The following is a 26,463-nucleotide window of genomic DNA, read 5'->3' as shown; positions in this document are numbered from 1 at the left end:
ACGGGGTTCCACATCTCATAGGATGAGTAGGACAGAACCTATACCTTCAACCTGTAAGAGATCTCCATGGTGCCTAGAGACCTCCAAAGGAATTCATTTCCAAGTCCAACAATCCTTGGCCTTGAATAGCAGTGCTAGCAACAACTCTAGCCATCATCTCACAGTATTATCAGTCAGACCCTGAAGACTGGACCAAAACACCAACACAACCCATGCAAACTACAGAGCTGGTATTTAACTCTCTCTAATAACTGAAGGTATAAAAGGAAAATCTCCCATCATTTTTGCTTTCCCATCTATCTAATTTCCCTGCCAACGTCTGCAGCTTTCTTAGCTTTTGTGGCAGAACAATGGGAAGGAAACCAAGGGGACTGCCATGCTTTGTTTATAAAGCAGGCAGCATGGCAGTGCTAGCAGCTGGGAGGGAGTCAAATCCACTTCAAAAAGTCCCTTTTGGACTTCCTAGAGTTTCTCACAATATGTTCTGGTTGTATTTATGGCGGCACTGTAAACAAAATCCTTTATGTATCTGGAGCGGAATTGTAAAGGAATTGTAAGAAAAAAACAAAAATATTCAAACATTGGAAGTTGCCAAAAAAAATAAGAAGAGAAAGGAATTCAGTCCTAAGGGGGAAAACATGCAGAATGTTACTTCTCACTTACGCTGTGAAAGCACCTTTGCGTTCCAGGCATTAAGCGTGGCCTGGATCTCAGCTGCTGCCCCCAGCTGTCACAGCCCTCCTTGGCCACCACAGGTCCGGATGCTGGGGTCACTCACCCACCTCACAGCCCCTTTCTGACCATGGACATGCTTTTTAAGAGCAGGCAGAATGGTTCCCAATACTAAGAGGGCTGCTTTGAAAGTAATATCTCCTATTTCATCATGTCGGTCCACAACACCAGAGTTGGATGTTGGTGGTATGGTAGTAGAGGATGAACCTTCCCACCAATATTCTGTTACATTTTGTTGTCGTGTGACAGATGGCAACAGAGGGGCAGTCTGACAGAATGGTATCTCACATGAAGTGTGTATGAAGCAAAGGTGTGGAATTGAATTCCTCCAAATAATCGCATCCATTGGCATTCACTGATGCTTGCTGAGTGTTTGTGGAGACTAACCAGTGGTTGAGAGTGCAGAGAGGCAGTGAGTGGTGCATTTCAGCATTGGTGACAGCAGCAGTGGTCACTTCCACTGGTGAGGTTTTTTATGAGCACAGCACGCAGGCTATTGCTCATTGCTGGCGAAAATGGCTCAGTGGTGGTGTCTACGCTGAAAAACTGTTTCACAGCTGAGAATTTACTCTATCAAATAGTGTTACTGTGCTCTTTGTATTGGTTGTAATATCCATGGAAATAAGTAGGATGCATTACTTTCGGAGCAAACTACATACATTTTTTTATACAGCTCCTGATACCACCTGGTGGCTCCAGCTGTTCCCTCTCTTCCCACATCAGAAACAGAAGAGCAGATTTGCTCTGATGTATATCCACTGTAAATTTTAGGAAGACCTCCTCAAGACCTGTTGATGGAATTTTGAGGAGCACCTCTCCCCTGCCCTCTGCTCTGCCCTTCCTCTGCACAGGAAGCAAAGACAAGGGTATCTAACTTTTGTTCTCATTTGCAATTTCCACCTGTCACGGCTGTAAATGCAAGCACAACAGTTGTCTTCTGAGAGATTTTAGCACTCCAAGCTCAGAAAGTCCAACCTGCTGGGTGATGTTGATCTTGGAAAGAGCCCCAGCTTTTCTTGCAGAATGACAGAACTGCAGCTGTGGGCAGACTGTGCTATAGGGAGAAGTGCTGAGAGCTGGCGAGTCCCCATGGAGCCACACAGCATGATGGTGGGGTCAAGGCAGCCCTGAAATGCTTGCTCCAGTCTTGATGGCAAAGATTCACCTTCTTCTCCTTGTGCTTTCATTTTGCTAATCTGCTCCTAAAACCATCCCAACCACAAGGCACGACGTTTGTTGCCATTAGGGTTTTGCTCTGCACTTCCTGAACATTCCCACCTTCCATTGCTGTCTTTCTGAACATGAGCTTCAGGAAACTGGCATCTCGGGCCATCGCAACCCTGGGTGATCCTTAGACAAAACCACCACTGTCATAATAATGGTGACGGTGAGTTAGCACAAGCTTTTCTCCCTGCTCACTGTAACAAGTGTCACTAAAACTGAATTTATAGCAACAAATAAGGATGTTCCTTGGCTGACAAGCATCCACTTAATTCTCATTAAGTGGAGAACAAGACTGGAATAGTAATCAGTATGTAAGAAATGCCACAGTTTACCTTCACTTATGGAAAAGTTACATATCTTGCCAACTGAACATACCAACCTAAATATGCATCCACATTACTCACAGTGCACTGCCTGGAAATATAACGTCAGGGCTTTGGTCCAAGTTGCTGAAGCACGATAATTATATTTTTAATGCAGATTTTACATCTCATGGATTATAAAATATCATGTCTAGCCACAGTGTTTTAGAAGAATAGGAACACAGAAGAACAATAGCATTTTAACTAGGTCAAGATTTCTAATCAGAATATAGCAGTTGTTACTGTGTGCAAAACAAAAAGGCATGAAAGATCTTATCCTGCAAGCTGTGTATTTGTCATTTGGACAAGACTCCCTTTTTTTTCTTTTCTTTTCTTTTCTTTTCTTTTCTTTTCTTTTCTTTTCTTTTCTTTTCTTTTCTTTTCTTTTCTTTTCTTTTCTTTTCTTTTCTTTTCTTTTCTTTTCTTTTCTTTTCTTTCTTTTCTTTTCTTTTCTTTTCTTTTCTTTTCTTTTCTTTTCTCTTTTCTTTTCTTTTCTTTTCTTTTCTCTTTTCTTTTCTTTTCTTTTCTTTTCTTTTCTTTTCTTTTCTTTTCTTTTCTTTTCTTTTCTTTTCTTTTCTTTTCTTTTCTTTTCTTTTCTTTTCTTTTCTTTTCTTTTCTTTTCTTTTCTTTTTTCTCTCCTCTCCTCTCCTCTCCTCTCCTCTCCTCTCCTCTCCTCTCCTCTCCTCTCCTCTCCTCTCCTCTCCTCTCCTCTCCTCTCCTCTCCTCTCCTCTCCTCTCCTCTCCTCTCCTCTCCTCTCCTCTCCTCTCCTCCCAGGAATAAATTAACAATCACTTTATATGAAATCTACAGAACTTTATGTCAACATTTATTACCATGAAATGTGGAAGAAAGCTTAATGCAACCTGAGCTTTGGGAAATGTGACTGCTTAACTGATCCTATCCTGATGATAAGGAAATATCAAATGCATTATAAATGTTGACAGAATGATCAGACATATAAAAGAGGTCATCCAATACCACCCTCCACGTTGTTTACCAGTTTCATAAGTCAGCTTAAGGTATTAAAAACACATACTGTCTTGCACAGGAAGCTCCTAATCCTTAAAAATGTGGTGGCTGTTATTTGATTTGCCTTTTAGAGATCAATATCACAGCAGATTTCACCTAAGGCAAGACTGCTGGGAGCAGTCTGGTCCTAGTTTTCTGCCCAGCATCCCATCTGAACTGGCTGTGCAAAGGCTTTGTTGTTTCATTAAAAAGCACAGAACCATGCCCACACATGTCTTTTTATTACCTAAGCATCCATCTCCCCTGCAACATTCTGCTTCAACAGTTCAATCAAAGAAAGAGGACAACAGCCATTCAGCTAGTCTTGGAAAATAAGGAATTATTGAGATTGTTTTGCTCTTCTTGCAAATCAATGCAGCACAAGGGACAGCCGTGCCAACTGTTTCACCTTGAATTCTTCTGTGGGTCTTCTACAGTTTACAGGAGACACCCTCACCAGTCATCAACAGGCAAAAAAAGATCCCCTCAGTATATTACCCAATTGTGCTTCCAGCATTGAACTCCACCATCTGCAACAACAAGGGCCTACTTGAATGAGAAGTGCCTTCCAACACTTCCTCAACTAAGACTCCTAAGGAACAACTGGCAAAAAGGTTTCTCGAGAGGAGGAAGGAGTTCTGACCCTCTGCCAGGAACCTGAGTGGAGAAGTGAAATTTAGGACCAAATCCAGGCCAGTGGTAAGAGAATGTATCTATCAAAGATGCTGCACTCCTCTCATGGCTCGGTTTGACCTGTTAGCCTCTGCCTCCTGCCTCTCCCCAGTACATGCATTCACCCCAGTAAGAAACACAGAAAGTAACAACAGTACTTAACAAGCACTTCCAAATCCTTCAGCTTAAGCCTGCAGTGTTAGGACAGGTCACGTGTACTTCATCAACAGTTTTACCTATGTAAGTAGCATAGGCAAATAAATTAGAAGAATTTGGAGGCAAGTACCAAGATTCAAAAGCTTAGAAGATATTCCTATGAAAAACAGGAAAGTTTTTATAACAGTCCAAAGACTAACTGCAGATCAAGAGGGTATTTAGCAAAATTGAACTGAGGTAAATTAAACCCTAATGAAATGATAAAGAGCATGTTAAGAAGGACAAAGTATTTGTTTGGAAAAGAAAAGGCAATGACTTAAGGTGATAATGAAATATTTAGGAGATGTGAAATGTTAAAAATCAAGGTTCCAATCAATTTGTGGTTCACAGAGACTGGCTGGAATTTCAAGAAGCAGAGGAGGAAGAGACATGGGGGTGAAGAGTAGCGGCTGTATTTGCAGACCTATTGTGATGATCATGTATTTTTCCCTGAAATACTATGACTTGTCGATTGTCAGTATTGATGAGATGCTGCAAGAGGTTAGGAAAGTCATGTCTGGTCATGCTTTACAGCTCTTCCAATATTTCAGAACTCTGGAAGAAAACTAAAGACTGAAGTCATTTGAACAGTACCTAAGTATTTGTTACCAAATCCTGAATTTCAGTCTGAAAGCACACTAGAATGACAGAACAAGAATGGATAGTAAAAATAGTTAAAAAATAGAGACAACAGGAGATCATTAGTTGGTTAGAGGAACCCCAAATGCCTTACTCTCTTGGACTTGCACAGGTTGTCATGCTGTTGCTTTTTCATTGTTTTGCCTTTCTTTGAGTAGCATCTTGATGATACTTTCTGAGAAGTCTGAAGGAATTCATAAACGAAGAAAATGGCCAGAGAAGGTGAAGAGAAAGATTTGGAAACACTCAAACACCCAGCAAGGAATGCCTCAGGAGCTGGAAAAGGTCAGTGCAGACAGAGGGGCCCAGGAAAAGTCAGGGATAAAAAAAAAGCATCTAAAAGCTAAAAAAACCCAAGCCCTTCAGGTACTGGAAAGCTTACAAGATGATGCTTAAAAGGAATGTGAGAAAAGACAAGAGGAGTACAGATGAGGAGTGAGAGATGTTTGCACAAATAGACAAGTCAAATGCATAGAGGTGTCTCTGAAGAAAGTGAAAATAAGTTTTCTGACTTTTTTTTTTTTTTTTTTTTTTGCCTCAGATTTGCAAACAGAACATTGTATAGCACAGAGCATCTAGCAAAAGCTTGGCTTGTGCAAAAAGATTTAATTTAGAAAAAGCAAGGGCCCTTAATCTCTGTAGAAAGGAGTAAAGCTCAGAACAACATAACAGCCTAAGCCAACAACATAACAGGCCTAAGCCCAAGGGCTTTTTATGTGGACTGTGGACAATGCTAGATTTTTTACAAAGGAGATGACATTGCAATAGGGTTTGTGTGTCTCAACAGCTATCAATTCTGCACCAGATACCATCATTGTACAGTTTAAAATGTAGCACCGAGCAGCATTCCTCTGATCTTTGGAAAAGCAGAAAAAGTATGTGGGTTACAGGGAAGGGATAAAAGAAGGAAAGAGAACATGAGAGCCGTGCCTTGGCCTGTCTGGAGGAGATGGTCTCAATGGTGGTGCCCTGAGGAGAACTTCAAGTTTGCACACTGCAGCCTTTCAGCTCCTTCGTCCTGCCATCCAAGGCAAATCCCTGCAGCTGAGCATGCATGGTGGTTTGTGGCTCTGAGCAGCAGTGCCATTGACTGAGCCCACTGGTGTGATCCCCTCTGTGCAGGCTCTCTGAGGAGCCTTGGAGCAGCATGCAGTTATCCTGATGACAGTTTTCTCCAAGGGGACTGTTGGCTTAGGCTCATCACTGACTGGGATGCCCTGCAGCTGATGAAGGTGGTCCTGGTTGTTCTAGGCAAGAGCCCATCCCTGGCAGCTACGCATGACATCTCCCATGGAGGTTAATCATGAAGGGACACCAAAATATTGACTGGTATTTCTGACCACTCTGATAGTTTTCAGTGAGTGGGACAAAAGTGGATTCATTACAGTTAATACTTCCTATATGCCTTATTCGCTATGTGAACCAATCATTTATTGTGTGAATTCATGAAACAGAAACAGCACTGAAAAATGAGCAGCTCTAGGCCTCTCAGAAACAACATGCATTCTAAAAGGCCTCTACAGCGGCCTTGAGCCTGTTTCTAGAGTAAATGGCTATCCCTGGCTTTGTAACATCAAAATGAAAAAAATTTCCTGTTCATCACTAGATGAGAATATCATCTCCTTCCTGAAACAGCACAGCTGTGACAAAGGAATCTGATGAACAAAGGTACCACAACCATCAATAAAGCAGTGTTCCTTTGGCTACGCTGTGAAAACGACTCCAAGCATTCCTTGACTATCACAGAGATTTGCTGTTGAATTGCTTTTGTACCCTGCAGATCCAGGATGCACCAAGTGTGGGCAGAAGCAAAAGCTGCTCTGTGAACTTGGATAGAGGGGCCCAGACATCTGGAGCAAGACCTCACCAAGTCATGGAAATCCTGCATGCCATATAGCTCCATAGCTGGGTCTCTTAAATTCCATCTCTGTAAGTCACTAACATGGTATACTTAATTTGCTACTTATCCATTTACCATGTTGATCACAGAAAAGAAAACAGTTCCTTAAAAGACCTTTAGGATCATAAAATGACACAGATGTGAAGGGGCTTCTAGATCACACAGTCCTGGCCATGCTGAAAGCAGAGCTACCTTCTGGACGGTGCCCAGGCAAATGCTGAACGAGGATGAAGACTCCGTAACTTCTACAGGCCTCATTCCAGTGTATGGCAGCTCCTATTTTTTCCTTATATGTAGTCAACTTCTTGTTCACTGCCTCTCATTCTCTTGTTCTTCATCTCTCAGAAAAATCAGTAAGTTGTCTGGTAGAATATAACTGGGAAACTTCAAATATAGCATGAATGGAGCAAATGTATAAATGTGATTGTCTCCAGATCACACAAAGTGAGCAAGAAGGAGGAGATGAAAACTATATAAATGACAATGCACTCGAGAAATGCCAATCTCTGTTTTTATGAAGATTGCAGGCCGGAGGCCAGTCACTAGTGGGGCTCCCCAGGGCTCAATATGAGGACTAGTTCTCTTCAAAGTTTTTATGAATGATCTGGACAGAGGAGTCGAATGCATTCTAAGTAATTTTGCAGAGGATACCAAACTGGGAGGAGCTGTTGAATCCCTAAGGGGTAGAGAGGCCTTAAAGAGAAATCTTGGCAAACTATGGGGCTGGGTGATCACAAGCCACATAAAATTGAACAAGAGCAAGTGTCACATTCTGCACCAAGAACAAGAAAACCTTAGATACAGGGAACTGGGAGATGAGAGACTGTAGAGAAGCCCTGTGGGTAGGGACCTGGGGTTCTGGCTGATGGCAAGCTGAATGTGAGTCAGTGGTGCCATGGAAGCCAAAAGGGCCAACTGTACCCTGGGGTGCACCAGCACTGCCACTGCACAAGGGAAGGGGGTTGATCCCTCAGTTCTGGGCTGCGTGGCCTCACCTTGAGCCTTGCGTGCAGTCTGGGTGCTGCAATGCACAAAGGACATAAAGCTATTAGAGAGCACCCAAAGGAGGGCTGTGAAGATGGGGAAGTATCTACAGAGGGCAAGTGGTGTGAGGGGCGGAGGAGGTCACTTGGTGTGCTCAGCCTGGAGCAGAGCAGGCTGAGGGGAGGCCTCATGGAAGCTGCAGCTCCACATAGGGAATGGAGGGGCAGTGCTGAGCTCTGCTCTCTGTGACAGCGACAGGGCTCTGAAGCAATATGATGGGGTTGAAGCTGTTCTCAGGGAGCATCTGGGCAACTCTCTCAGACACTGGGTCAGGATTTTGAGTGGTCCTGTGCAGAGATACGCAGAGAGGTGGTAGATGCCTCATCCCTGGATACATTCAAGGTCAGGCTGAACCTGATCTAGCTGTAGGTGTCCGTATTCATCACAGAGGAGTTGGACTAGATGATCTTTAAAGGTCCCTTCCAACTCAAATGATTCTATGGTTCCATGAAACATGAGACCTGTTTTCCAGCTAAATTCCAAAATACATCAATGCATACTCAGAAACTCTGACAATCTATTTAGGTGTCAAAATATGGAACCCAACATACTCTAGAAAATACTTGATAAAATATAATTCTACATTTTAAGAACTAATGTGAAACCTTTCACCTTCAGAGCACAAGCTAATGGTGAACAGAAATAATCACAGCCAAAAAGATGGGAAGTAAACTGCTGTGTAAGATACCTCAGATAGCATACTGGTTCCTAGAGGACAAAAGACCACATAATTCTTGGTACTAATTAGTTCCTTTCAGCCTTCATAAGTTCTCCTTTCTGTCAAAAGCCTTAGCTAGGAAACTCTGAGTCAAACATGCTCAGGGGGAACTCAGCAAATTCACACTCAGAAACACTGATCAAATAGTCAGTTATTGATGAACTTCAATGAAACTTGGCTTGCTTATTAGAATAGATTTCATTTGGTAAATACATTATTTATTCTCCTACATTGTTCAGGAATAAGTATTTGTAACTTATTAAAATATCTGAAAAAATCCAAGGAGATTTCTATTCAGAAAAAAAATAAATCATATTTTGTTTGCATGTACACTTCTCTTTATGCTGGTCTGTATGAAGCTCTGCCTGGGTCATGGACCAGATGTGAGCAGTTTCCAGAGCAGCTGCTGTTCCGATGGGTATAGATGAGTTAAGTCTTTTGGTCATCGACCCCTTTTGCAAGGACTTAAAAAAACAAAAGAGGTAGGAGAGTGTTTTTTCTCCTCCCTCAAGTGGAATTCAAATTTCAGGGACCCCTTATATGCTAATATTTGTCCTCAATGCGTAAGTGACCCAAATTTTCTGTTGCTGCAAACAGATGCACAAAGCTGACCTGCAGCAGTGTTTTACAACGAACCAGCCCTGAAGCCTGAAATCTGGATTACGAACCAGCATTTACTGGAAGCGTGGATTGCAGCAGGAACTTTTGTTGGATGTCTATTGCAACAGACGCCTTGCTTCTTTTTAAAGCGCCTCTAGTGTGGCAGGCTTTTGCTAAGACAACACAATGGAGTTGGCAGGAAAGCAGGAGCTCTTCACCAACTCAGAAGAGCAGAACACCTCACCAAAAAGCAGTCCTTAAGGATACCGCTCTGCTAGGTGGCTGGCACAGTGAATTAACAAGGGTTGACTTTTCCCTCCCTTTTCAAAGATAGTAAGTAACAAAATCTGGCAGGCTGAAAAGCCCCTGCTCCAAGGAGAGAGACAAAGAGGCAGGGCTGAAATTCATCATGTCAGTTTAAAAAGGCAGAGTTTTGCATTTACACAATATGCCCATTCTTGTTCTCCTTGACTCATGGAAAAATATTGAACATCGGACAAGAATGTAGGAATGCGTCTGGTGTCTGATCTCCACAAAAATCTCAATGCAGTTTGCATTCACATAAGAAATAAAGAGCAGCTGCCCAGGCTCCCTTGATGTGTTGAGAAAATAACAGTAGCGATAACAATATCGCTATAATAATAGCAGTAATATAATTTTTAAAGCCTGATGTGTCAGCAATACAAATAAAGGACAAACCTAGGCTCTGCAAGCCCTTAACACAGCTTGGAACAGCCTGTCAGACCATTGGCCTCTCACAGGCACCACAGACTTCTCCCTACTGAATGCATCCAGAGCCACGGTCTGTTTTCCCGGATAGCAGAGGTTAAAGCTTTTTTACTGCTTTTTTGCCTTCAGATGCCATAATTGTTGCAGTGCCTATATTACCATCTATGGCAGACAGCCTGTGTGTCTGCCAACTGTCAGGCAGCCTATTCATCTCCTCCAGTTGCCTTTTGCCTACTTTCTGCAGCAGCAGCATTTCCCTCCACTTGATTTCATGGAATTCTGTTCCTGACAACATTTCTACTGCTCGTTTTTAAACACAGCCTGGCTTCGGGCCTGGGGTGCATGGGGATCTGTGTCCCCAAAAAGCAGCAGATCTCTGGAAAAGAGCTGGAAACTTGTGGGATGACAGGAATCGGGAGACAGTAAATCACTGGGGGAACATGAAAAGAGGACGACAGCTATGGCCAACCTGTGGCTCATATGTGCAGGCTGTAAGCTATAGTCCTGGCTCTGGACAACATCACATAAATGGCAGTATGGGGCTAGAGGCTGCTGGATAATCCCTTGCTGTGGGCAGAGGAAGAAGCAAGGAATGGAGTCACCATGGCCTGCACTGGTGGGCTACTTAGGGATCCCCAAATACACCCTCCTCATTCCTGTCCCACACCAGGGAGGTTGGCTACTCATCCTCTGCTTAAACCCCACTCTTCTTTCCCCAGTTCTTCTCATTTGTTCAAGGCATATGGTTTGTGCCTGTCATGTGAACTTTCACCATTCCTGACCCAGATTTTCCTGGATATTCCCCCAAGCACCCACCACCATCTTTAGGCAGTAGTGTATCCTTAAGCCATCCAATACCGTAATACTCAAGGTCAGACTGGACAGGGCTCTGAGCACTCTGATCTAGCTGTAGACATCTTTGTTCATTGCAGGGAGTTGGGCTAAATGACCTTTAGGGGTTCTTTCCAACTCAAATGATTCTGTGATTCTATTCTACCATTTTTCAAAGCCTGCTTAGCAAGTAGGACTGTGGAGGAAGATAGGATAGGCGGGCACTCATACTATACAGTCCAGATCCTACAGTCACAGCCCTGTTCTATACCATCCGTTTCCTATACTAAATATGCTTCTATTTAAGAGCCTCTGAAATCGAGAGGCAATGTAGACTTCTGTGGCTGCTTCTTTTTGCTCTCCAGCACAGCGTTGGTTTGGAAAAACTGCAGAACTGCCTATTTTCTGACCTACAGCATGACCTGGTGACACACGGGAGGTGGAGGGAGGGTCAACAACTCTTCCAGACCTCATGGCAGGGGTAAGATACATCATTCAGTTTCATGGGGCTTGTCAGATTGGTGTGCTTATTTTACTTCTTCCTAGGTCAGCTCCAGCTCACAGCCTTCTTTCCTAGGCTGAAGAGCATCTTGAAACTTCACTTTAAACCCTAAATGAACAGTATCAGTCTCATAGCCAACAATTACCTGAATCATGGGTTGTTCTTTCTCCCATCACTGTCTTAATAAATCATCTACAGAAAAGAAACAGCATCTTAAAAAACTCCCTCGCATATGCCAGCAACAAAGTCCATAGCTAAAGGCATTTGTTTACAAACTCTGCAGCCCATCTCCCCTCTCCTTGATAAGCCCAAACCTGGAGCTCCTGAAGTCAACAGCATGACTGTTGTAGACACCAGTGTGTCTTGGATCAGGCCCCAGCTACTCCAAAGAAGAGATGGGCTTTGCAGCCCATCCAGATGGTTAACAGCTTTAGTATACAACCACTGCCTTATTAAATCTACTGCAAATTAAATGAACACTTAAGATACTCAACTGAAAGTGTTATTGACTGAGGTAATTAAACTGAAATACCCAATTAACCGCACCAGAATAGGAAATGAATATATCATGGGTGCACCACTCCGTAGTGTCTGAGCCAATCAGATGTTGCCTACACCTTAATCAGCACTGAAATAAATGTTAAAGGCCGTTGATGATAATTTAGAGATGTGTTTATGTAGCACATACATATACATGTGCATATATGTGAGCATATGTATATATAAACAGACACATACTGATATTTAAGTCTTCTGTCTGGGCTTTTAGTCTTATGCTGGCAAAGCCATAGTTTTAATACCAGGTCAGCCACCATCTTCCAAGATAAACTCACACATTATTAAAACATCTAAATCAGAAGGATTACAAATGTCCTGCAGTGGATTTTTTTCTTTATTAAGAACATTTACATTAAGGTGTCTGCAGTTTCAAAGCCACTTCAGACTGAGGCCAAAGTGAATGTTTGGCAACAAAAAAAGAGCGAGCCTTTTTTTTCTCTCTGTTTAGCCTGTACTGTCTGACTACAGTCACCCCAAAGCAAAAATTTACTTTTAATTAAGGCATCTAAGCGTTCAAATTCTTAGGCTCTCTTTCTCAGTTTTTTCAATAAGGAGTGAAAAATGTATCCCATCTAAAATGATACACTTTGCCCAAATATTGATAAATTGCAGGAATAAATCTTCACTCCTTTACTCTAGGCTTTGTGGAAGGTGCTCAGGTGGCCATAGCGGTAGAGGTACTCAGACATGAAGTGGTCTCCTTGCAAATGCAGGAGAGGACTTGGATATGGCCACCAATGTGCTCAAGGTCTTGTTTTGGTCTTTGTTGGGAGGGGAATTTATTCTCCACAAACCATGAAACTGCAGCCTCGTAATAGTAGCACTCAGAATGGCAAAAGGCCAAATTGGGTTCCAGTCATTCAGCCCTACTGAGTTATTTGGGTAGTGATAAAAGGAGTTATTTTTAACAACTTCATATCCCAGCCTCACAGACAATAACCAGATAGTGCCTATGAGGCTGCAAGCTTTGATCCTCATCTCAGGATCCCGTAGATCCCAAGAAAACAGAGATGTGAAAGACTGGAATACATCTCCCAAATAACAGTATTGGGGTTTTGTGCAGACAGCACATTTTCTTCAGCTTCCTTAACCATCCCATTCACCCCAGTATTATTGTTGGCATTGTCATAGCTTACCCTGGGATGGTAAGCAGCTCCCATTTCTGCCTGGCACCCAGCTCTCATGACATCTATTGGCTTCAGTGTGTTGCAGGTAGATTTCCTTAACTAAGCTAAACCTTGGGTCCTTGTGGGATTGTGTTCAGAGGGCATGAACACAATATTCAGAGGGTCTGCCACCCAGACTGTGGAGCTGGGAGGACAGGCTGCTCAGAGAGGTTGAGAAGCCTCTTTCTCTGAGATATTCAAGACCCATCTGGACGCCTGTGTGACCTGATGTAGAAAAACTTGCTTTTAGCAGGAGGTGCCTTTCAATCCCTAGGATTCTGTGATTCCATGACCCTACCAGAGCTCTGCAGCATTTTGGAGGGGCTGTGCTGATAGCATTCCTGTAGGTGTCTTTGCTTTGGTTGTGTCTCCATTTTGACCACTTCCATGTGCTTTCTGGACCAAACTGATCTCTTGTTGTTTCTCTCCTCGTAAGTGGAATTGCAGCCCCCATGGCCCTCTGCCACTGTTTATGCTGGCAGAGATCAGTGGATACTGGCAGGCAAAGTTGGATGGGATTCACAGTGAGAGGGCAGTGAAGGAAGAAAGGGCACACTGTGGCCCTCGGTGATCTCCTTGCAGGTCAGGATGCTGGGCTGGAGGCAGGTTTGGAAACTTAAATCTTTGTTAAGTATCTGCAAGACCTCTTCCCTCTTGATGGAAGATACTCAGCTGGCCATAGGAACACAGGCCCCTGAAGTATTCTATTCATCTGACAACACTTCTGGATGTGCTGCTCTGCCCATACTATCTTATGAAGCAGAGGTCATATGGCCTTATCAATGCTATGTACAAAGCATGTGCTGGAACAGAGATGTCTCAGGCTTCAAAATGCTCTGACAAGTTCTAGCTGCTGGGCAAAGCTTCTGCCAGCCCTTCTTTATCCTACTGCAGAGACAGCAGGAGGAATGAGGCCTCCATTGGCCAAGGTAGCCCACTTTCATGCCTTGAGATGGCCAATTAAACCGGTTTTTCACTGAAGTCAATACTTCTATAGGGCCCTGAGGCTGGACCTTGCTACACCACAGCCTAAAAGAAGAACCTGGCCCCGAGTGCCTGGCAGCTTTTCAAAATGGCTCTAAGTTATAAAGAACAAATTGTAAGTTCTCATGTAATGTCCCTGGCAGAATCTAAACTTGTAAAAGAAAGGCCCGTACACATCATCCCCACTCAGGAACTGTGCAGTGTTATTTTCTGACCCCAGTGCACTCTGACAAACCACAGAACTGAGCAGGTTGAACCTCACTCTCAGACCCGAACGACAAATCTCAAAGCGAGCTACTCGCTTTCTCTCCTGTTTCTTTCCCCCGCTGCCTAACACAAAGCAACGTCTCACTCCGCTCACCTAGACCTAACAGGATCACATCCAGCTTACAAACGACTTCAAGTACAACAGGGAAATCACAGTTGAGAGCAGACAGTGTGCTCCAATCCCCATTTACCTGCTCAGCACCGCAGCCCTGAGCTTTCACCCAGCCCCTGCCCGTCTGCAGGGCTGCGGGAGTGATTTGTTTACATACCGGAGGAACAAAGTCATGTCAAGAAAATTCTGCAAACAGCTTCACTCCATTTTACTTTTGCATTTTTTTTTTCCAGCTTTTAGTAGTGCCGAGCTGAAAGGAAGCACAGCTTCTCCTGGGCCTGAATTCTCCTCTGCTGGTGGATTATTTATTAAACGGCAATGGTAGGCTGAAGCTGTTTTCACTTAAGAACAGTTCGTTCAAAGCCTAACGGAGAAGAAGAGTTACCATAGTTACCTATGCAAGCCCTCAGCACGGCACAGTTGCTTCTAGAACCTGAGTGTTTAGGTCAACTTGCAAGTTGTTCAGACAGAGCTCAGCGATTTGTTATCTCATGCACGAGAATCGCGGTTATCAAGTCAGGAGAAGGAGCGCACGCAGCAGGCAGGGCTATCCCCCAGCCATGCTTTTGCTGGTCCTGGAAGCCTGTGGGGTTCATAACAGCTGGAAGATCTGCGGGGGTATCTGGACAGCTGGGGAGGAGTATGGAGTAAGAACACATTTAGATCTTGGCACCGGTTTCACCTGTCCAATCCAGCCCATCATTAACAGCTTCTGTACAGCACTGTTCTGCCTCTAGGAGCTGTAAAAATGAACAAAACCTTTGTTCAACCTAAACTTCCTTTCCTTGTCGGCCGTTCCTGCAGACTTTCCATCCTAGTGGTCCTATTGTTTCACTTGGAAATGTCAGAGAGCTTCACAGCATGCCCATTTTATAAGGAATATGTTCCATTTTAGGAGGCCAAAATCGTACACTGTGTTGTTCCATAATTAATTTACTTTAAAGTTGCTTGGGCTCACTGTGGCTTGTCTGAAATGGCCCTCCTTCTTTTTTTTTTTTATTTTCTTTTCCTTTTTCTTTTCTACGCCCCACATCTGCATTTAGACTGGTAGCTGCTACAGGCATTAGCTTTGCACCTGAGCAAACAGGATTGCTGAGGACAAGATGAGCTCCTTTGTGCAGGCTGATTTGGACACTGGGCATTCCAATGAATGGGCATTTTGCTTTTGAACATCCATTACTGGAAGCAGCAAAATAGAGTAAATGCCCTGATTGTATCATCTGTTAAGTGGGTCATTCCTACAAAGGGGACTGGAAAATTGGCGTTTCTACTCTGTTTTCTTCATTTTTCCTTGCTATACTTTTGGAAGCAACAGAAGGGAGAAGGATGTGCATGGAGACTTAATTCTCATGAGAACTGGGGAATTTAGGCAATCTACAGACTGTCAGTCCTACATCCCCACAGTGCCTAGATTTCCATATTCCTCTGTCCAGTTCTCCTCTCAGCAGCTTTTCATCATGGCTTCAGGACTAAGCACGTCCCCACCAACCGGGATAATTGTAATTTAATTAGGAAACAGATGATGGAAGCACAAAGAAAAGTGTCCACACGCATTGGTCACTTCTATCATTAACAGCTTAAGTTTTTCAAGACCACATTGCTGTTTTCAAGACCCTCTTGCTGAGGGGCTGTAATATGGGATGGATAACATTGCTGATTCAGGACCAGAGACTCAGAAGGATTTAGGCCCCTAAATCCTACTCAAAACCAGCGGGGATTAAGTGTCAAAGCTCAGCAGCTGTCTAAACTCCTCTGGAAGATCTGAGGCTGAGTTATAAGGTGTCCACTCAAGCACTCCTGCTTGCCTCCACTTGCCTTTCTGACCATATGGCTGACGTGTCTTTTGGAAGGTAGGATTTGTGAACATAGTGAAATTCAAATAAAAGGCAGTAAAAGGGAACAGGGAACACAGGGAAAAAAAAAAAAAAAAAAAAAAAGTAAGCAAGAAATCAAGCATATAAGGATGTTATGACAGGGGAGAAAGGCTAGTGGAGGAAAAGATGATGAAAATGTTGGACAAGGAAGTTAAGGAATAATTTAAAGGACATGGAAAAAGAAGGAAATGACCCACTTGGGAGAATGAGGAAGATGAGAACGCACAATTTAGTCTGAGACATATTAGCAACAGAAAGCATTGAAGGAAGAGATCTGCAACAAGATCCTTGAGAACTGAAGAAGAAAGAGTGAATGAACAAAGCATGGGAGGTTGTATACTATATTGTGGAGATCTTCAGTGCCTTCAAATTTTAAGGGACAGCTTACTGTGAAGTACTGTCATTTGTGAACCTTTGCAGGATGCACCTACATTATCATCCACTCTTATGTATGACCTTTACATCAAAATAGCATGTTCCCCTGTCTATGATTAGCACAGGGAGACTATCCAAAAATAAGCATGGAAGCTCACCATGCTATTTCAGCCTTGGTTGCTGAGGGTGTCTGCCCTCCACAGCACTGGAGTGGTAATGCACTGCCCAGGGAGGTGGTGGGATCACCATCCCTGGCGGTGTTAAGAAATGTGGAGATGTGGCAGTGAGGGCCATGGTTAGTGGGCAAGGTGGGGGTGGGCTGATGGTTGGTGCAGATATCTTAGGCAATCTTCTCCAACCTTAACGATTCTACCATTTCCCTCCTCACCCTGACAACACTGAGATAACTCCAATCAAATCTGACAGACCAGCAGAAGTCTCACAGAAAAAAAGCTCTTACATTGTTGGAAAATTAGCAGCTGGGAAGAGGAGGTGTAGACGAAGGAGATGCTTGTTGAACCCAGCCATATCTGTTGAGCAGAAACTGGCACTGTGACAAAATGACCCAGCTGGCATCTGACATCTTCTGCCTAGTGAGGATGTTACTGGATGCAGGAGGAGCTGGGTGCTTCTTGTTTAGTAGGAAGAAGGGATATCAAGAGACAAAGGACTCAAATCTGTAAGAAACCCAGCTTCTTTTTCTGTTTCTTTACTGTCTCCATTTTCAGAGGTAAATTGCCCTTGGTGATTTGAGCCATAAAAGCTTTTGAGTCATCTTCACTATTTAGCTGTGAAAGATGAGACGGTTCAGTTCAAATCACTCATCTGAAGGCACGCTAAATAATTAACAATATATGGTCTGCAGCGCTATTTACCATCCCACAGGGCCGCTGGCCGTGTGACCTTACAGCAGGCTGACTTTATGAAGAGTACTCCGGAGGAGAATCTGGCTTGGCCACAGGCTTGCACGCTGACAAAGCTTCTTAAGATAAGGAACTGTAATTCAATATTAGGCTAATCGATACATGTGGTTGCACAGGTAGTTTGTGCTGGTTCTATTGGGCTTCAAATAAATTGAGTGACTTAAACAATAGGCAGAACTGCAGAGGAAAGAGAGGGAATGTAGCATACGTCAATGCCAAAGCTTGAATGCATTCATACGATGTAGTAAACTAAGGTCACTGCCTTTGTTAAGAAAATCTTGGCAAATTACATCTGCTGTAGAGGTCAGGCAATTATGTTCACAAGGAAACACAAACTTGCATGTTATTTAACGTTTCCAGCCTCTGTAGAACAGTCCTACGTCAGCTTAAATATACAACGTCCCCGATGAGTAATAGATACTGCTGAACACGCGGCTTTCTTACAAGCTCAGTTCTAACAGTGGTAGAAACATTTATGGCACAGTTGCGCTTTCACTAAGAGCGACCTCTTTGAAGTGGAAAAATGTTGAAACGACTCAAAATCTACTTCTTTACTTCTTTCCAAGTTTTCTATTCTGTGCTGTCTTTTATTTCACTTTGTTTTGAGTTCATCATTTCATTCCGGTCTTGCCAGTGCTCTCAGCACAGGTCAACTCTCAGCTCTCTGACTGGCCAAGCGTTCTTCATCATGAAATCTGTCACACAGCAAAAAGATAAACTAGCAGATAATCACTGAATGTTATGGGTTGGCAACAGAAGCATACTAAAATGTCAGATCAGTCAGAATCTTGCAAAACTAAACACTTTTCCAGGAAAAAAGAAGTCTGTATTTTTCTACTTTTATCTCAATTTAGCTGAATTGCTAACTATATTGTGCAGCTTTTGGCTGAGAACGATTTTGGCATCAGAAGAATAGACGGTGGCAAACATGGCACCCATTTTGAAAAAGATTGTAGGGAAAGTGCTTATAGCAAGCACAATATCTATATTAAAAACTCTGAATAGCTTTAGGTGACACCTGGACAAGCAGGATATACTGGAGAAGCCGAGCTCAGCCTTTGCAAAAGAGAATTGTAGTTCACAATTCTACTAAAATTTTCTGGAGGAGAATCCAAGCATAAGAACAAGGGAAATTCAGTTGATACAGCTTAGCTGGAAAGCTTGTGCCCAAGGGCACTCAGCAAGGTGACCTGTTGGAGGTGCTTAATAAAGTTGTGGGGTAGGAGGGAAGGTCTTCACATTGATACTGCATTGGTTAAATGGGAGGGTGGAAAGATAAGTACAGATTTTCAGTTTTCACGGGGAGACTTCCAGTGACTGGGTGATAGAAGAGCAGATGGAATTCTATGTAGACAAAGTGACAGGCTGTCCATAGAGGCTGTGGAGCCTCTTTCTATGGAGACATTCAAGACCTGCTTGGACATTTCAACCTGAAACCTGCTGTTGGGAATCTGCTTCAGTAGCAGGTTGGACCAGATGATCTAAAGAGATCCCTTCCAACCTCTATGGTTCTGTGATTCTGTGAATTATAAAATTCAACATATGGGAAACAGTCCTTACTCTGTCTAAAGTAATGGGCTTTAAACTCAAATTTACCTCTTGGGAATGAGATCCCAAGGTCAGAGCTATAATGACCATCTCAGTGCTGAGAAGTGCAAGCGCTCAGACATCAAGCCAGATGCCAGCAAAGGAACAGAGAGCAGAGCAAAGACACATCATGCTGCTGTCATTTAAATTATTCATGTCTCAAAAAAAAAACCCAACAAAACACAAAAACACCCAAAACAAACCCCAAACCAAACAACATATTAGAATGAAAAATATACAGAAAAGGACAAAAGGGACAGCCAAAGAAAAAGCAACACACACACACAACACATAAACCACCAGGTTCCACAGAAGGATCAGTTTAATAGACTAAGCTTTTTCAGCTAAGGAAAAGAAAGATTGAGGGGGAATATGGTGTAAGTGTATACAATGTGTTGTGTGAAGAAGTTGAACTGTGATCAATGAATCTTCCAACTCAAGAGTTGGAGGGCATCATGTGAAATGAACACACAAGAAGGAAAAAGCAAACAAGGAGATCCTTTTGTGAAGCACAGCTATGGAGCTATTTTAAGCAAGATGTCATTCATGCTAGAAGTTTAAACGAATTCAGAAAGCAACCGGATGAATTCATTGAAGGAAAATCCATTCAAGTTATTAAATGCAAAGACACCATTTATTGATGCTTAGCCAGAGATAGATGGAAGCTGAGAGAGCATCCTGGGAAAATCTAATGTACACTTATCTGATTATTATGCTTTTCCATTAATGACCACTATGAGTGACAAGATACAGAACCAAATAACCCTTTGTTTGTAGCTGGCCCAGACTTGTTTCTAAACTGTTTTCTAAATTTGTGAGTACTTTGAAATTTTAAGTTACCACATTTTCATTTGTGTACGAAAAGAAAAATCTCCTTTTGGTTAGCTTTGTTCATTTCCAGCAGCTCTCAGTTTGGCAGTAAAGATTTGGAAAGTACATTGGGAAGAAACACAACACATTTTTTAGTGTCTCATGTCTTCTAGCCTGCAAATGCTATTTAATATACATCCACAGAAGAGCCAGAAAAACTGAGCTTTCACATGGTGGAGACCATTGGATGCCAATGAAATATAACAGCTTTAATGAAGGGATCTGTTCTTGATGACATCTTAGTGGATATTTACAATTCCTTGAACAATTCTGGTTTACTGAGTAAGTAGCATTCCTTCATTTCTTAAAATCATAATCTCTGATGAAGACAATGAGAGATATAAGTGTCCCTCACTCTGGAACACAAAAGACATGCAACTGGTTCCATATGCCATAGTAAGGCCTCACGTGCCTACTTTTGGATACCACCACATAAAACACCTAACCTCAGAAATGTCCCAAGACAGGCACAGAATACTAAATTTAGGCTCACCTCAGCACATACACATTCTCAAACTGTTTACAAGTAAGCTCCCAGACTCTCCTCCCATTGCTAAGCCCAAATTAACTTGTCACAGTGTTGAAACAAACTACTAAAAACCATAAGCGCTGGTCTGTTTTAAGTATCTGCACTGATCTGAGGCTGAGTTAACAGTGCTGCAGTATCCATGTTTTAGAGATCAGCTCAGCCACATCCTTCAAAATAAGATGGAATGCCATTTCTCCTGGGTTAAATCCACTGACACTGATGGATTTGTTGTTACTAGAAATCCCAGTGGGGCTGAGATTTTACTTCCAGCGCTGCAGTTTTGAGAGCAGCAAATGATTTAGTTGTAATTGTGTAATCCTGAAATGGAAGAAGGGAGTGGGTGATCTAAGAGCAGGTTTGTCATTCCCAGCCTCTAAACACTGACAGGTTAAAGCCTTCATTTAAACTCAAAGCATAGGTGAAAACAGATATTGCTGTTGTGCAGTAAAAATAAGCATGTAGCTTGACCTCTTCAGCTGCAACACGATAATCTCCCACCCTTCCTATGATGCCAATGGGCTGCAATACTCCATTGGTGTTGGCCAGGACTAGAGCTGACAATGACCACAATTCTTCCCATCACTCTGTCTGACTTTTCTACCTTTCTGGCTTGGCCCTTCTCCCCCCTGCCCTCCCATGGCAAGTGAGACCCAGGCCTTGGGTTTTTCTCCTCCCAGCTCCTCTGCTCGCCTGTTTTCATCCTTTGCACCCACTGTTTTTCCTGATAAAGCTAACAATGCCGCACTTGTTTTGTTCTCCGCTGCTGCCGACAGCTCTATTTTTAATCACAATTAATGTGGGGGACAAAACAAAGCCTAACTTATCGCCTGCCCACATTGTTTGTAAAGGGGCTGTTTAGTCTGAGGCATGCCTCTGGCCAGGCAGCTTCTCAACCTCCTCTGGAGTCAAGCAATACTCAGTGCTCATGAGACTCCTGCCAACAAAAACTACATTTTGGGTTTACTTATATACTGTGTTTTTTATCATTTGAGGCCTTCAACATGTTTACTGCCTCTGTTCCCTGCAGCGTTCAACACCAGGATCCTCATGATCTCCACGAAGGTGCTTGGCACAGTGTGGATGTCTGCTGGAGACGTGGTACCGGGCTGTTTGTCACTTCTGAGACCATCTTGGACCTTTGGGAAAGAGTCCGTTGTGAATAAAGATGCCTTACACAGACCTTGGCAGAACTCTGCAGTTCCTCTGCTGACCATGGATTATTTTGTCCACCTTGACCACTGTAGACTTCCAGTACCTGATCACAAGGATGCTGATGGATTATCTCAACCACCCACACCATGATGGTACTCTAAAGTAACAGCCCTTGCTAGTTAGAGCCCACTTCCTCTGGTGCCAAGTGCTTCTCAATATGCCCCCAAACATTCTGGCTTAGACAGTGCATTACAGTTGAAGATGGACTTCAACTTCTTGTAATTTAGTACAGAGCTCCTTTCAGTTATAATATTTGAATGTAATGTATGAAATGGTTTGCCTGTGGTGAACGGCCTTCAGAGTCCTCCAGAGTTCACCACGCGGGCAGACAGCTGTGGTGCGGCATCACCTGAGTGGGCAGCTGCTGCACACCCTGTGGTGACCTCAAGAAAATAACATTATTTTCTTTGGATCATTTTTTAGGATAAATTCCTAAACTACTTGTTTACCTAATTTAAAGGAACTGGTTACATTCCAATTTTGCGCACAAAGAAGTAATAAAACCATCTTAATTTCAAAAAACATTTGCTTATCAAATGCATTTTTCATAGACAAGATATTTGTTGAGCATTAATGTATCAAAGAAGCTGTTTGTGCCTATGCCAACAGCCAGTTTTCCCTGAAGAACTTAATGTATTTCAAATATTTTGAACCCCCACTTTCTGCTTCACTTGGTAAATAATTTCATTTTTCTTCCAAAAGCAAATCTTCTTTCATCAGATAGCAATTCATATTATTGCAACCTCTTGGAACAGAGAAATGCTACTGACAGAGTGAATACTTAGCCGCAGAAGTCATATTATTTTTTAGTTATTTTACTGCAGTAAAATGCTAAATTTGCACATTTTTAACTAGCATATGTGTAGGTGCACTTTTTGCTTAAACTGTCAAACCAGGTTATGTTCTCTGGGCATGCTCAACTAGTGCTCAGGGTTATTTTTTCTCACTTGCTTTTAAGACACCAAAAGGAATCTAAATCTGACTAAAGGTCAGATTTAGAAAACTTCCATGTGTGGCACTGAGGTACATGGGTGAGTGGGCATGGTGTGATGGGTTGCTGGCTGGACTAGATGATCTTAGTGGTCTTTTCCAATCTTAATGATTCTATGACTCCATGAGTCTATGCACTTGACTTTCTGTACATTCAGGCAACCTTATGTACATTAGTAGCACATTCTAAAGGCATGTGAAAAATGTACACTGGAAACTTCATTAAACAAAGTTTTGCATGACACTAAATTAGAAGAAGCTGTTGACTCCCTCAGGGGTAGAGCAGGCTTGCAGAGAGATCTTGACAGAAAGGAGGGCTGGGTGATCACCAACTGTACTGAGTCTAACAAGAGCAAGTGCCAGATTCTGCACCTGGGATGGGGAAACCCTGGATATATAGATAGATAGATAGATTGGGAGATTAGAAGGTGGAGAGCAGCCCTGTGGAAAAGGAGCTGGGGGTTCGGGGATCCCCAAGGCAGTGGGCACGGCCCTGAGCTTTTGGAGTTCGATACAATAAAGTTCACTAACTGCACAGGATGCTCCTTTGTAATGGCTATAGGTTGGCTATAAACCCAAGGAGCATTTGGACAACACTCCCAGACACGGGGTTTGAACGTTAGGTGATCCTGTGTGGAGCCAGGAGTTGGACTCAATGATCATTGTGGGTCCCTTCCAACTCAGGATATTCTATGATTCTATGAAGATATATATGATGATGCCTATATTATTAACTACTTGCAGCTGCACTATTAAAAAATAACATTATCAGCCCCAGAAAGACTGAGTTGGTTACTAAAAAGGTTAGGGACTAAGCTGTCTACTTAGTTTGAGTTTATGTTTTATTTGAGCAAATGAAGTGAATAACCATGTGTGCAAATGATCAGACATGCTGATTTGTGTGTGATTACTCAAGTCAAATGTTTAATTTGCATAACTGAATGCAAATTAGGTACAGAACTGCAGGCTAATGTGAAGCATGCCATTTGGCGCCTGACAGTTTTAAAAATCAGACTCCAAACTAAATGAGATCAGTGGAATTCAGCACAGCAGATATGTATTATTTGATTCTGCTTATAATTATTTGCCAATAAGGGAGGATGACATGTAAACAAGCTGCAAAACTACATTCGTTTTCTGTTTCTCCAAGAGAAAATGCTATTCTGAGCTTCCAGTATATTCCTTCTCCCTTTATATTTCATATAAAAATCTCTGACAAAGAAAAGCTTATGACTTTACAAGGATATGTGAGGGCTCCCTCGGAAGAGCTGTTTTGTTGTTTTTTTGGAAGTAGAAGTTTTCCGCTGTACGTGGTCTTCAAATTATTTTTAGCTTTGTTTGTTTACAGTCTGGAATGACATATTCAATGTGATTTGATGTTTCCTAGTATTCTTGATCCACTCTTTTCCAAGGGAAGCAGTGGAAAGTCTTCGGCGTAGTAAACTGAATGCAAGACCTCGTACGAGGAAAATATTTGTAGAGAACAATCTGACATGGACTGAGAGCTGAACTAGATGATCTAATGGGCATTACAAATGATTCATAATAGCAAAGTGGTAAAATGGCAATTCTAATGCTATTTATGAATGCAGCAAGTTGGGTTTTTTTTTTGTGTACTGAAATTCTGACTGACTGAAACATACGATAAAGTTCACTAACTGCACAGGATGCCCCTTTGTAATGGCTGTAGGTTGGCTACAAACCCAAACATCTCATAGGTCAGGCTTGGGAGCAGATAAATAGCCAGGAGACCGAAGTATGGCTGAAGAAATCTTAAACTCAGACAATGTATTTGCTATCTTTTATTTGCTATCTTACATTTGAAGATGTAGTCCACTAGAGACTGTCCCTGAGCGTGACTGCCTGTTTACTTGGGGAACGCTGAAAGAAAGGTACCCAAAGCTCTTACAATCAAGAAGGCAAAAGATACAGAGTTAAAAAACAGAAGAGACCTACCAGCCCCAAATAACAAGATTTTGCATGCCCAGTTCATAATTTATTAGGGACAGAGGCTGGCAGCGCTCAGGAACTGACTCATGAACATTCTGCTTTCTCGATCAAGGGAAACAGCAGCAGAGGGAAATGTCAGAGATGCCTTTCATTTGTCCTCTCTGCTGTGTGTAGAGCCCACAGAAGCCCCACAGTGTTGTGCATAGGGAACCAAGGCTGGAGAGACCCCAAAGGGGACGTCACACATGGATGGAGGACTGCCAATTCACCAGCCAACACCAAACATCTGTGCACATCTTGTCTAAACGATAGTTTCGGCTGTGCCACCACTGCAAGAGCAAACATGAAGGTACTTTGGACAAAGGCATTGCTGCTTCCCCTGTCGTACTATCTCAAATTTGTATACATTTTATGAGCTAAAACCTAGAGCCAAAAGATATAAAAAACTTTTGTTTACCCAAACTTACTACAAATATCTTGTACCATCACTTTGCATAATGTAAAAACCTGAAAGAGAAGCAAGTGTTGGTGATGCATGATGGAATAATACAACAAAGATCTATTGAGCTGCATGAGCCTTCCCCACACATTCACCACGGGTATGCATTTCTGGGAGAACACTGAGTGCTAGCCTGCAAATCTCACTGCTTTTGCTAAGGTGAAACAGAGCTAACATCAAGGACATGGATTGTTTTTCACTGGCAACAGAGTAAGCAAGTCTGATCCTGAAGAATCAAGCTATTAACAGCCATGAGAGAGAGATGGAGATATGTCAGAGAGCAGCTAACGCTAATTGAATTGCAGTTCATTATAATTCAACTAAGAATTTGAGCCTCTGTCGATGTAAGTTCACTGACAGATTCATGAAGATCAATATATATGTATATAGATATATATCACATTGGTGTGCTGACTGATTTGTCTGAATTCATCTTCCATCCATTACAGCTCATTCTAATTCTGTTCGTGGCTGTGGAGCTTTCTTACCCATCTGCTGTACCCCATGCAGCAACCTACAGACTAACAAAGTCAATCCTCACCCTTCTCTTTCATAAAACAAAACTGAGCTAGAAGATACCAAAATTCAATTTAAGAGCAGTTTCTTCAACGTTATTAAACCCATCATGGATATGCTGGTTCTCCTCCTGTAGGATATATCTACATGAGTTCAGACTCATAATTCAGCTATCACAGCTAGACAAGTCGGAATGTATCAGCTCAGTCCTGACACTGCTGTCTGTGCATGTTTATGTGTACCCAAGCGCGTTCATAGACCTTAGCAAATGGGATATAATTCAAATTATCTGAAACTCAATTATACTTCAGTGACAGTGGGTTGTGCTAAGTTCCATTTCCATGTATCTGTCAAGAACTGAGAGCGTGCACATAGACAGTCACCACCGGCAATCAGAAGTAAGCTAGTTGAGAGTCTGAGCTCTACATACGCAGAGGCTGCAGACGAGGTGTTGGTTGACAGAGGTCAGATTTTCCTGCCTTTTCTTGATGACTACTTTATTCTTTTCTCAGTGATATTACACAGGTCTTCAGCATTTGCCAAATTTCAAGCACGAATTTTAACCTCACTTACAGAAAAAAAAAACAAAATTCTTTTGGCCAGGAATTGCTGACCGACGGAGCTGAATGCTTTCAATGGGCTTTCTTAGGATTTAGAGTCTTTAGGGAAAAACACAATCAGCATTCGCAACAAATTCAAGTGTATGGAAAAACAAATAGAAATGGGAATATTCCCCCAGACAGGAATCCCTGTGGAGCAGATCTGCAGACAGGAGAGTGCAGAAGAGCAGAAGGGTGGGAACTGACAGCCTAGGAGGGTTACGAAGTGTAGGACACCAATCTTTTTCAAGTCTTAGGATGTGACTCTGCAGAGAAAGTAGTCTGATTTAAACAA

At 42.6% G+C, this 26,463-nt stretch overlaps 1 protein-coding gene across 1 annotated transcript in view; it reads right to left on the bottom strand.

The window, feature by feature from the left end:
* MAML2 (mastermind like transcriptional coactivator 2) overlaps positions 1-26,463 on the bottom strand; it is a 205,591-nt gene that overhangs the window by 69,533 nt on the left and 109,595 nt on the right. The window lies entirely within an intron of this gene.

The sequence above is a fragment of the Phasianus colchicus genome, chromosome 1 (genome assembly GCF_987193195.1).
Source record: "Phasianus colchicus chromosome 1, bPhaCol1.hap1.1, whole genome shotgun sequence".
NCBI classification, from domain to species: domain Eukaryota; kingdom Metazoa; phylum Chordata; class Aves; order Galliformes; family Phasianidae; genus Phasianus; species Phasianus colchicus.
Note: the sequence above shows the minus strand (reverse complement) of the source record. Positions and strands in the feature narration are given on the sequence as shown.